We start from the raw sequence: 11,944 nt of genomic DNA, 5'->3' as shown, positions 1-11,944 counted from the left end.
TTGTTATTTTTATCTTGTTTACAGTTTATTATGCACATACATATTGAAACACCGTATTTCTAGGTTTTCATATTTAAAGTTATTACAATTAGTATTCTTTCTGATTTTAATAAACAAAAGAGGAAATTTAGTTTCTGACACATATAATACAAGATCAGCACAACAGGAACAAACATTTGAAAATTTCAAAGAGAAACTAAAGAAAAATCAAAACAAACAAACAAACAAAAAACATGAAGGACGGAAAATAAGTTTTAATGTTAACATTTTTCAAAGCTGACACTTTCGGTCTTGCAGTTAGGTGGAGAGTTTCTTATCACACACACATCTATTTAAAAATATAAGAAATTGTTAAGTAGACTTCGTTCTTGATTCTGTAAAGTAAATTTATGTTCATAGTGAATAAATACTGTGACATTTATACTGTTTGGTTACTCAGACTTGTATATTGTTATTATACAAATTGTATGTGTCTATATACAGAAATCAATTTAGTCATGACTGAACGGAAGCCACATTCAGGGTGGAGACATTCAGCTTTTTTTAATAACAGTCTACTCAGAAATGTAAGAGAAAACTGAGTTCTACTGACGTTGCATAGGAAAATCTATAAGGATATAACTGGGATTTCAGTTTTTAAAAGGTTTAATGCTAGAGTTCAGGACAGAGCAGCTAAAACTTGATAACAGCATGACTAAGAGCAGCACAAATTTCAGAAAAAAAAAATTAAAACAAAGCTAAATAATCACATCACCTTCTCTATCCTTTGCCTAAACAGGATAGCTACAGAAAGCATAGTTGATTTCTGATGAGCATATACTGGAAATACTATTAAACTGCCAAAACACATATTTATTTGACCAATATGCCAAAAAAAACCTCCAAGCAGCGGTATAATGAACATTAATAAAATCCTCAAACCACACATCCTTTCAGCTTTCAGTGATACAGGCAGGAAGATGCCAAGGTAGATCTCACTTTACCTTCTCAGCTTACACTGCCATGCCTGGGTTTACCTTCCTATCCCCAACACTGCCTTTTTCCACTGTGTGATTTAAGATCAGAGTGCCAGTCTTAATTCTGAATTTCCTGACTTTTATGGTTTCAGTCAGTTCCTTAATGTTATCTAAACATACTTTCTTGGTATTTAATATAAAGAAACTTTAGTTCTGAAATAGAAAGACTTTGATCTGTTGGGGCAAGAGGGGGGTTGCTGAGGTAACAGGGTGTGATTTATATTATTTCCTGACTCTTTCCACTGTGCTACTTATAATTTTCCTTTTTATTTTGTTCTAACCAGCTACCAAAGCTACGATGACCAAAAAGAACCCTGTCACATGAAGGTTAAATGTGACTTTGCCAGACTGACTTCAATGATGTCTCTGTTGCTTCTTTATATGTAAGTGAAAAGTGTATCTTCATGATTAGCATGAAAATGTTACATTTAGACAACTCCCCCAAACACACTCACAATGCAGAGTTATGTATAATGATCTCTGCTTTGATTTACTCAGTTTTGACTTAAGCATACTCATACTGACAGTAAAATGATCTGTATATCAACATGGATGCCTAGGCTAGAATACATGTATGTCTAATCTGACATCCATACAGTATTGTTAAATGATGTATAGTTTAAGTCTGCATGTTACAGAGCAGCACTGAGAAGGCTAGCAGGACTATCAGCTTGGAGGGGATCATTACTGTGTGCAGCACTGAGCAAGCAAAATCACAATTCTGTATGAATTGGAGTGTTTTTGCTGGGATTGAAGGTGGCAGCTGCAAAGTCATTTGGGTGCATCTGCACCTATGAAGCCAAAAGGCCTGAAATGATCCTATTTCAGGCTACAGAAATATGTAACAAAATGATCCAAGAGAGAGAAATGAAACAGGGAGGGCTCCATATAGCATAGCTTCCAAACCCACAAAAAGCATCATAAGTAGAGATCTACATGCCATGTTTTCAACTTCTTTGCTGAAAAGAGCTTTCTGAACTCCATGGAAACGTTGAAAAAGATAATGATCAGCCTTAGTGATTGAGTGACATGAGAAGATTAAAAAAAAAATCAGTTATTTACATGTCAAAATGTCCATCACAGCTGGTTGATATGGGAACACAATGCCTTTCTTTTGGAAATGAGTAAATGTTGGGATAAAATATCCATTCACTGAATACTGGATGAATATGTGTTTTCAGAGAAGTTACTCTGAATTTACAGCTATGAGAAAATGGTATCCAGTCTACTGTACATCTCTCTTTTTCTCTTTCCATAGATGGAAGGGCATTATTAAATAACTCAAAGGGAAAAAAAAAAAAAAAAAAAAAAAAAAAGGATGAAACAATGAAACATTCAAACCATTGGAAAACAGGCCACCATTACCAGCCATAAAATCAGAAGAGAGATACTGACAAAACGAGAGAAAAGGAATAGGAAAGATAAGACCAAATAATAATAATAATAAAGCAATAAAAATGCATGGTTAGAGCCATCAAAAAAAAAAACAGAATCTGTTCCTGTAGAAGGTCAGCAATGATACAAAACACTTTGCAAAAACACAGTATTTGGTTTTCCAGACAGGAATGAGATGTAGGATCATACATGGCACCGTGTCTAATTATAAGGGTTCTTCCATGTATAGCTGCCTTTCTTAAAAGTAAATTTTATGCTTAACTTCAGGGCTCACATTAATATCAGATATAAATAGAAAAATATCTTCTATTCTATGAAAATTTTAAAAGCATTTAATGGGTAAAACCACTAACAGAAATCTGGATGCCTTCTGGAAGTACCTAGAAGGAAAATGCAAAGCACTGTTGTAAATCTAGCCCCTGGGGCCAATGCAAAGATGCCTGTTTCTCACTTTAGTTAGATACATTTGTCCTGAGCACAGAGAACAAAAGTCTTAAGTCATACCGTCACAGCAATGAAAGTTTCAAAACAAAAAAAAATAAAAATAATAAAAATAAATAAATTAATAAAAAAAAAATCTGAAACAAATGTTCCCAGAAAATAATAATAAAAAAAAAAAGTGGTTATCCATTCTCAAAGACAATTTACAGGTTTTAAAGAAAAGAGTAGCCACAGATACACAGATTTTTATTTTTCCTCCTAAACATTCACTGACTTCTGTGTAAGGAAGTCAGTGGGTCTTTGGGATTGAAGTAAGTTGCAGTCTGGTATCTAGCAGTGTCACATTTTCACTGTGGTAAATTGCAGATGGAAGAAAACACGAAGGTTAATGTGCCATGTACAATGAAGTCAAAAAACATTGTTAGATTTTTGCAATGTACACACATTGCATGTTTACACCTTTAATTTACTACAATGTGTTCCTGGCCTCACTTTGTACTGTGTAAGAGCTCCCTCTACTGGCTGAGCCACTGGAACTATCTTTATTTCACTAGACAGCTTGTTGCCTTATTCAAAAGATTTTGGGATCCAAGTCTGATATTTTTTCTTGTTGCTCTGAAACTCTGCACCAGTTACACTGAATTCCTTTGGAACTTAAGAGCCTTTATATAGGCAAGTTTATCATCCCGTCAGTATAGGGTTTAAAAAAGCTTAGAGAGAGTACAGTGACAGAGAGTTCCCAGAAAAAAAAAAAAAAAGCTGATTTTCAGTAAGTAATTGAATATACAGGTAATTGAAATAACAGGCACGATTTAAGAAGCAGACTTCAGTATATTAACTTAATTTTCCAGACTTTTAAATGGGTCAATTTACAAGACTTACATGATATAATGCATTGCAGACATAGTGTTGTCTTCAAGCTGTTCCAAAAGATACTCTCATTAGTCTTTTTTTTTTTTTATCCTACCATCTTACAGGTGTGCAATAGGTGAAAAGATCTCAAATGTTTATGATATTAGTTTATAAAAACTGATTCTTCTCTATTATAACGCTTTCTCGATCATGTTTTCCTGCTGAAATCTCAGGATCACTTTACTTATTTGACCTTCATTCATACTGGGCAGAATACTAATGACAATTCCTGAATCCTCCTCAAAGAATATATACCCTTGCTTCCCTTACACTTTGAGGAAGCTGAGCAAATCCATCATGCCTGTGCTATTTTTACCTGAGAAAGTAGATATCTTTCTTGACTCCTCTACAAAGGCAGTTGGAGCAACTCCTAAATTCTTTAAAATCTGAACTCTAACAATGACAGTTAGAGAAGGCAGTGGCATTACTAGAGGAAAAATTTAAAGAAAACAGTTTAAATATTTGAGAGAAACTGAAATTTCTACATTAAAGATTGTGTGGAATATGCAGCCTAGTTACCTAGTCTATACAGCCTAAACAACAGGAACAAGAGGAATCCACAGTGACAAAATATCTCAGCTTTCATTGCACATCGGTTTAATTGCACTTTATTATTGTTTCAAAGTAAAGCAATCAAAATTTGACCAAAATATACCTTTATTTCTTTAAAGGCAAACCAAGGCATACTGTTAGATACAATGAGATTTAATTTCAGAAGTGAAATAAAACATTAACTTTAAAGAGTTTCTCACTGACATTAATATTTCATACTGCTTTTTGCTTGTACAAGCATAGTTTATGCAGTAGGAGATGCCTACCACTTCTGGTTAAACTAAACAGTACCTAAGACATAATGCATTTCTCATGATGACTTGTCATGGTGCTCCAAACCAGGAACAACTCCCCTGCCCCCCTTCCCCCCCAAAAAAATGAATCATAGAAACATACTGTTGTTTACAATAATCATTACTATTTCTCTGTAATATAATGCCTAAAAAGAAAACAGAAGTTAAAGTACCATTGTGGTAGTCTAATGTATAACAACAATGGCAAGTCTTTGACCTAAACATTTTTTAATTTAATTTTAAAGGTAACATAAATAATATTCCCATTTTATACAAGGGGAGCATGTAGTGCAAGAAAAATAATGTGAATAGACAGAAGAGTAGTGATGAAGCAAAGAAGAAAACAAACTTGCATATCCTACCCATTAGACCAAAGCCTGTGTGGAAGAAGGCAACTCAGCCAGAACATAATTGATGAAGACCACAATTTTATCTTCTTTTTCCCCTGCTCTTCCCTTTCCTCTCGTTTCCCTTTCCTTGCCTTTCTTTTTCTTCATAGTTTTGAGAAGACATTTGAGGTCAACACTGGAGCTGAAGTCAGATTTTTCAGGACACAGTCCATTAAGCCTATTCCTTTCTTAAAAATAAACGTTTGGGTCAAATGCTTTCAGCTACCAGACACTAGTTCTGTTTAGACATCCTCAGCTGTAAATTGCAGTAACATTTGGCTATGGACGAAGTATTCTTAGAAAAGCAGAAAGCAAGGATATACTGTACATAGAAACTGTGCAAGGATTTATTGTGCATAGAAATCTATGCACATAGCAAAAACCTGAGAATCTGTAAGGGTCACCCAGTCCAGCATTGCTGGGACAATGCCCAAGGGCATGGTGTGCACTGTGCTCTGGAGAAGCGCACCTGAGATAGGAAAAAATAGTGGGTCAAATTTGGAGGATTTTTGTGGTTCTCAGCAGGCTATTTAGACATACTGAAGTCATGGGAACTGTGTATAGCTGTATATGAAAGCTTGCTGTGATCTAGGAAACTTGTTCTTTTTACATAGTTCATATCCAACAGAAATTATTAAATGTGGTTTGGGTGATGGGTAAAATTGGAGGTCAAATAAGGTGAGACAAGAGAATCAACTATGATTGTCAGTTAAACAGGAAAAAAATATCGCAGATCGTTTCTTTGCTTAATATTATTCAACCATCTGCAAAGAAGTAAAATAATGAACACAATTCATTTGTGAACAAATGTATTCATCAATTAGTGAGAGAAAAGCAGAAATCAAATAAACAATTCACAAACATTACTTAGCCAGCCCAAGAGCAAAAAAGTACTCTTATGGTGAGAAAATGTACTGTCATTGAATACATTTTTATAAACAAATAGATCACATGGTGAAGATAATTTTAGAGGATTGTCCTCTGGAAATGGCATTCACCCAGAAGACACAAATTCTTGGTATATTTATTCTTTGAGTAAACTTAGGCAAACACAACAAAATGAGATGAAAGATATTTATGATAAAGGGAGGACAGGGTAAAAAAAAAATAAAACAGATGTTATTTTAAACAAATGTATTGTTTGAGATTTTTCCCACTAGATTAATTAATATAAGAATCCATGACAGTGTACCACAGCAAAGAGATAGAAAATGAAGATCAGTTCTATACCTTTTTGGTAGCAGCACCTGACTCCTTGACAGTGTTTGACAACCTTTGTATTGACATAGAATCAAAGAATCATAGAATGGTTTGGGCTGGAAGGGACCTTAAAGATCACCTAGTTCCATTCCCCCTGCCTTGGGCAGGGATACCTCCCACTAAACCAGATAGCTCAAAGCCCAGTCCAACCTGGCCTTGAACACTTCCAGAAATGGGGCATCCACAACTTGTCTGGGCAACCTGTTCCATTGCCTCACCACCATTTAATAGTGAAGAACTGCTTCCTTACATCTAATCTAAATCTACCCTCTTTCAGTTCAAAGCCATTATGCCTTGTCTTATATCACTACATACTCTTGTAAAATGTCCCTCTCCAGATTTCTTGTAGGCCCCCTTTAGGTATTGGAACAATGCTATAAGGTCTCCCTGGAGTCTTCTCTTCTCTTGGTTGAACAATCCCAACCCCCTTAACCTGTCGAAGACAGGAGAGGTACTCCAGCCCCCGATCATCCTTGTGGTCCTCCTCTGGACTTGCTCCAACACGTCCATGTCCTTCTTATGTTCGGGGCCCCAGAGCTGAATGCAGTATTCGAGGTGGGGTCTCACAAGAGCTGAAGGTCTCACACTTCCCTTGGCTTCACAGCCACACTTCTTTTGATGCAGCCCAGGATATGTTTGGCTTTCTGGGCTGCAAGTGCATGTTATTGGCTCATATTAAGTTTCTCACCAACCTACACCCCAAAGTCCTCTTCCTCAGGGTGGCTCTCAATCCATTCTCTCCCCAGCCTTTATTTGTGCTTGGGATTGACCCAACCCAGGTGTAGCACCTTGCACTTGGCCTCATAAAGAGGCAAGAAACAAAAACTGAAATACAGGAGGTTCTTTCAGGAAACGCTTACATGAGGGTGACCAGGTGAAAGCACAGATTGCCCAGAACTGTTAAGGAGTCTCCCTCCTTGGAGATATTCAGAAGTCACTTGACCATGCTTTATTGGATTTACAAGCTGGCAAGGTTTTTGTAGCAGAGGGCAGGGGTGACTTATGTGAGAGCTGTTCAGAAGCTGCCCCATGTTAGATAAGAAGAAAGTTTCAGCTAGCTCTTAAAGGGACCCACCGCTGGCCAGAGCCAAGCCAAAAGGTGATGTTTGCAACAAAACTCTTTCAGAGCAACAAAACCTCTTTGAGAGCAGATTTAAGACAGGAGAAAGAGGAAAATAAAATAAAAATAAAAAATAGCACACCCTGCTGCACAACAGAAGCTGGGATAGTGAGGAGTGGAAACCAACCCTTCAGCCTCCCAGGTCAGTGAAGAAGGAAGGGCAGGAGGTGCTCCAGGCACACAGCTGCAGTTCCCCTGCAGCCTGTGGAGAGGCCCCTGGTGGAGCAGGCTGTCCCTCTGCAGCCCATGGGTCCCACATGGAGCAGATCTCCACGCTGCAGCCCATGGAGAGCAGCAGGTGGATGTGGCCTGGAGGAGGCTGTGGCCCATGGAGAGCCTCCGCAGGAGCAGGGCCCAGGCTAGAGCTGGAGCCCATGGAGAAGAGCTTGCAAGAGCAGGTGATCTAGGCATAGCTGCTGCACATGGGGACCCATATTGTTGTAACAAATTACATTAATTTCCCAACGCTGTGTCTATTTTTCCCATGGCAATAATTGTTGAGTGATCTCCCCATCCTTATCTCAATACTTGAGGCCTTTTCATCATATTTTGTCCCCCTTTTCATCAGAGCTTAGACACTCCTTTGAAATGGTAGATTCAAGAATTAGATTTAGCATTCCCTCACTCAAAGACAGACTTTTTCTACATTCTAGAATATTTGTTCAGGTTCCCTTTCAGACCTTCAGAAGTTCCACTGAAAGAGAAACAACTATTTTCCTGTTAACTGAGAACTTAACAAAAAATATATAACTTTAATTGCTGTAAAAGAGAAATAAAAAGTATGGGGGAGGGGTTAACTTAGAAATGTACCTTCTTTCATTCAAAGATGGGTGATTTTAAATTAATGTGTTTCTTTATTTACTGACTGGAGACAGAGTAAACTACCTTTGTGTTACAAATAATTTGAAAGACCATTGGAGACTTACAGTTTTAATTCCTTCTCTCTCGTGGTCATTATTGAAACACTAATTATGTGGCCTTAATTCTGACATATTTAAGTGTATGTTTAAATCCATCCATATTCATGGAAGAGCAAAAGCTTATTTTTAAAGATGAAAGTTGGACGTTATATGTTTAAACATATGCTTGAATAGTCTTCTTATACAGAGTCTGGAACTTGTATGTAAAAGCATGTAGGAGGTTTATATAAAAGTTTCTTTATATTTTCAGTTTAAATCTGACCTGGGATACCATTTAAAAATAATCAAACCAAAACAAACAACTAATGAATATAAATATCAAATTCATCAAATAATAAAAAGAGTTGTAAGGATAATAATTGCAATTGGTCAGACTCTGCAGTGGTGTCTCATGAAACTGATGGATAGAGAGGGATTGCTCAAGGGCAGCCTTGGCTGCAGTGACTATGAAATGGTGGAGTTCAAGGTTCTTAGGACAGTGAGGACTGTGCACAGCAATTTCACTACCCTAGACATCAGGAGTGCAGATTTTGACCTCTTCAGGAATCTGCTTGGTAGAGTACCCTGGGATAAAGCTCTGGAGGGAAGAACAGCACAAGAAAGCTAGTTAATAATCAAGGATCACCTCCTCCAAGCTCAGCAGTGATGCATCCCCTAAAACAGGAATTCAAGCAGAAAGGTCAGGTGGCCTGCATGAAAAGGGATATAGAAAAATTGTCCAAGCAGCGTTAGATCAGGTTGGGAAAGCAAAAGCCCTGATAGAATTAAATCTCTCCATGGATGTCAAGGGCAACAAGAAAAGTTTCTGTAGGTATGTCAGTGATAAAGAAACACTCCAGAAGGAAATGGGAGACCTGGTTACCCAGAACATGGAGAAGGCTGAGGTACTCAAGTTTTTTGTCTGTCTTCACCAGCAAGTGCTCTAGCCACATCACCCTAGTCGCAGGAAAGCAAAGGCAGAGACTGAAAGAACGAAAAACTGCCTGCTGAAGGAGAATCAGGTTCAAGATTACCTAATGAACCTGAAGGTGCACAAGGGATCTGATGAGCATCTGCAGGCCCTGAGGGAACTTGTGGATAAAGACGATAATCCACTATCTATAATGTGATTCTGTGATGTTTGAGAGGTCATGGAAGTCCACTGAAGTTCCCATTGACTGGAAGAGTGGAAATATAACTCCCATTTTTAAAAAGGAGGCCCTACAGGCCAGTCAGTCTCTCCTCTGTGCCCAGCAACATCATGGAGTATAGTTTCCAGGAGGATTTGCTAAGGCACATAAAAAATGAGGTGAGAGGTGACAGACAACATGACTCCACCAAGGGCAAGTTGTGCCTGACAAATCCGGTGACCTTCTACGATAGCATTACAGCATTGGTGGGTAAGGGAAGAACAACTTATGTCATCTATCTGGACATATATAAAGTATTTGGTACTGTCCTGCATGACATCCTTGTCTGCAGGAGAGACATTCATTTGATGGATGGACAACTCACTGGAAAAGGAATTGGCTGGATGGTTGCCAACACACCAAGCTGTGTGGTGCAGACAAGGCCAAGTGCAAGGTGCTGCACCTGAGTCAGGATAATCCCAAGCACAAATATGGGCTGGTCAGAGAATGGGCTGAGAGCAGCCATGCGGAAAAGGACTTGCAAGTATTGGTGAAGAAGCTCAATCCAAATCAACAATCTGCACTTGAAGCCCAGAAAGCCAACCATACCCTAGGCTGTATCAAAAGGAGCATGACAGCAAGGTTGAGGGAGGTGATTTTACTCTGCCCTCAACACCTCACCTGAAGTACTACATTCAGCTTTAGGACACTCAATAAAAAGACATGGACATGTTGGAGCAAGTCCAGAGGAATGCCACAAGAATGATCAGAGGACTGGGACAACTCTCATAAGAAGAAAAGCTGAGAACATTGAAGTTACTTAGCCTAAAGTAGAGAAACTTTTCTTTTTCCCTTCTCTATAAGGGGATACCTTATAGCAGCCTTCCAGTACTTAAAGGAAGCTAACAGGAAAAACACTTTACAGGAATTGCATTGATAGGACAAGGGGTAATGACTTTGAACTGAAACAGGATAGATTTAGATTAAATATAAGGAAGAAATTCTTTACTATGAGGGTGGTGAGGCAGCGGAACAGGCTGCCCAGAGAAGTTGTGGATGCCTCACCCCTGGAAATGCTCAAGTCCAGGTTGGACTGGGCTTTGGGAAACCTTGCTTAGTGGAAGGTATCCTTGCCCAAGTCAAAGCCATTGGAACTAGATGATCTTTGAGGTCCCTTCCAACCCAAGCCATCCTATGATTCTATGACTCTGTAGTAGCTTTACACTGCTGGGCAGCTGAATTCCACCAAAGCCACTCCCCCACTTTCCCTACTCAAAGGAAAATGGGGAGAAAATACAATGGAAAGAGCTCAAGGATTGAGATAAGGACAAGAAGATCAATCTCCAATTATTGTCCTGGGCAAAACAGACCCAGCATAGAGAGATTAATGTAATTTCAAATTTAAAAAAAAAATTCAAAGTTTCAAAGACAGGCTAGAGCACTGAGAAACTAAAAGCAAATTAAAACCACCTTCCCACCCACCCATCCTCTTATACTTCCACCCCTCGAATGGTGCAGGGGAACAGGGAATGGGGGCTGCAGTCAGTCCATGATGCTTTGTCTCTGCTGCTCTTTTATGGTCACTCTCTGCCCCTCCTCCACATGGGGTCCCTCCCACAGGATGCTACCCTTTCTAAACTGAGCCTGCAGGAGCTGCCCACAGGCAGCAGCTCTTCAAGAACTGTTCCAACATGGGCCCACACCACAGGATCCATTTGTCAGGAGAAAAGTGCTCTAACCTGGGTCTCCCCCAGGCAGCAACTCCCACAGATCACCTGCTTCTGCATGGGCTCCTCTCCAAGGGCTGCAGCTCTGGCCTGGGGCCTGCTCCCATGGGGACTCTCCATGGGCCGCAGCCTCCCCTGGGCCACATCCACCTGCCCCAACATGGGCTCCTCCACAGGCTGCAGCATGGTGATCTGCTCCATATGGGACTCATAGGCTGCAGGGGGACAGCATACTCCACTAGGGGCCTCTCCACAGGCCGCAGGGGAACTTAATTCTACTAGCAGTAGTCAGGCAGCAGTTTGTGTCTTCCCCCTCCCCCCCCCCCTTCTTTCTTAAATCTGCTCTCACAGATGCACAACCAGCGTAGCTCAGCTCTGGACAGTAGTGACTCTGATCTAATATCAGGCAACTTCTTGAAATTCTTTGCTGTTTTCATAGAGGGCACTCTGTGAGCCCCACTGCTATCAAGTCCTTCCCACATCAATCCAGTATAGATTCTAAAATTATGACTCCCCAGGAGAAGGATTCACGGGGTTTGGAGAAAGAATTGGCATGCACACACACACTCAAGCAAAATCAAATCCTTCTTGCCCTCAGATACAGGTAAAGAGCTGCCCATTTAGCCTAGGTATGTCTCTAAATTTCTGTCTAGCCCCTTTACAGAACACTCTGCTCTAACCTACCTAGCCAAATACCTCAGGGAAAACTAAATCTGCCACATAGCAGAGGAACTACAAGAGTAGCCTACATGAAGGAAAGCCAAGCCTGCCCTGTGACTTATACAGACACTTCCACCTGGCTTGAATTGC

This window comes from Anas platyrhynchos, chromosome 5, assembly GCF_047663525.1.
Source record: "Anas platyrhynchos isolate ZD024472 breed Pekin duck chromosome 5, IASCAAS_PekinDuck_T2T, whole genome shotgun sequence".
Lineage (NCBI taxonomy): Eukaryota > Metazoa > Chordata > Aves > Anseriformes > Anatidae > Anas > Anas platyrhynchos.
This window is presented reverse-complemented; position numbering follows the sequence as displayed.